We start from the raw sequence: 583 nt of genomic DNA on the forward strand, positions 1-583 counted from the left end.
AGAGTAGAGCTCTCATAAATCATATAGCAAAGTTCACTTCTAACATGATAAATTGTAGAAATAAGTCCAGTCCACATATCACATTAAGGATTCTAATTTACAAGTAACCGAGAACATGTAACTCTCTACTATACATGCTTCATACACTTACATTTCAAAGATCATGTCTATATACCACACATATTTATCTGTTAATAGATGTTGGGCAAGTTTGGAAATTGGATGGTCAGCTTCTTAACTTATTCTTGTGCCCAACTTTAGAGTTGGATTGGACATTTTCCTTACAAGTAATCACATCGATCAGAGGCATCATGGCTTCAAATGGATGAGAGATACAAACATTTATGGTGTTCATGGTTTTGCTTCTTCATTGCAGTATGAATTAAAGTGATCAGTGTGGTCAATCCAAAAAAAATGAAACTCATCTTTTTGGCAGAAGATTGCTCTGGCAGGATATGGCATTATCATGTGCTGGAAGATTGAAAAAGTAAATGCAGAACTTGTGAATCAAATGACTGAATCATTTATTGCATTGAGTAAAATCATCCTAACCTCAAGTAGTTTTCTACCTCTGGTGGACATA

At 34.6% G+C, this 583-nt stretch overlaps 1 protein-coding gene across 1 annotated transcript in view; it reads right to left on the bottom strand.

Moving 5' to 3' along the window:
* The window catches only part of LOC105157574 (DNA-repair protein XRCC1), a 4,722-nt gene that overhangs the window by 1,094 nt on the left and 3,045 nt on the right, over positions 1-583 (bottom strand). The window lies entirely within an intron of this gene.

This window comes from Sesamum indicum, linkage group LG3 (assembly GCF_000512975.1).
Source record: "Sesamum indicum cultivar Zhongzhi No. 13 linkage group LG3, S_indicum_v1.0, whole genome shotgun sequence".
NCBI lineage: Eukaryota > Viridiplantae > Streptophyta > Magnoliopsida > Lamiales > Pedaliaceae > Sesamum > Sesamum indicum.